The sequence below is a fragment of the Asparagus officinalis genome, chromosome 4 (assembly GCF_001876935.1).
Source record: "Asparagus officinalis chromosome 4, Aspof.V1, whole genome shotgun sequence".
Taxonomy (NCBI): domain Eukaryota; kingdom Viridiplantae; phylum Streptophyta; class Magnoliopsida; order Asparagales; family Asparagaceae; genus Asparagus; species Asparagus officinalis.
Genome location: NC_033797.1, coordinates 23,753,193 through 23,753,680, shown reverse-complemented (window position 1 = coordinate 23,753,680; position 488 = coordinate 23,753,193).

Genomic DNA, 488 nt, shown 5'->3' with positions numbered 1-488 from the left:
AACACTGTACTTTCTCCAGTAAAGCTTGTTTCATGTGAGTCAAAATAATATGATAATTCAAATTAACTTCAAATTATATTTATTTTCTATCAATTGAAATATCAACATGAAAATTTAAATTGGGTGTAGCCCATTTAAACAAACATTAAAGAAAATAAATAATTACAATATTAAAGTTTAGAGATAAAAGTAGCACAAACTATTAAAGTGGAACTGAGGTTTAGTTAGAAAATAAGCCAAAAATACTTAATCATGCTATTTAACCATATGCATTGCACGTGTATAAAACCTAGTAAACTTAAAATGCTGACATTTGCATACATGATGTCTATCGCAACTACATAGAAGAATAAATGATTCATTGGAGGAAACTTAGTATAAAAAATGAGGGATGATTATCATCGAAGAGATTGGTAGTCAAATGAACGGAGAAAATTGAGAGAGTGATTTTGATGCAATGCGAGATTGGCATAGATCATCTCACTAAT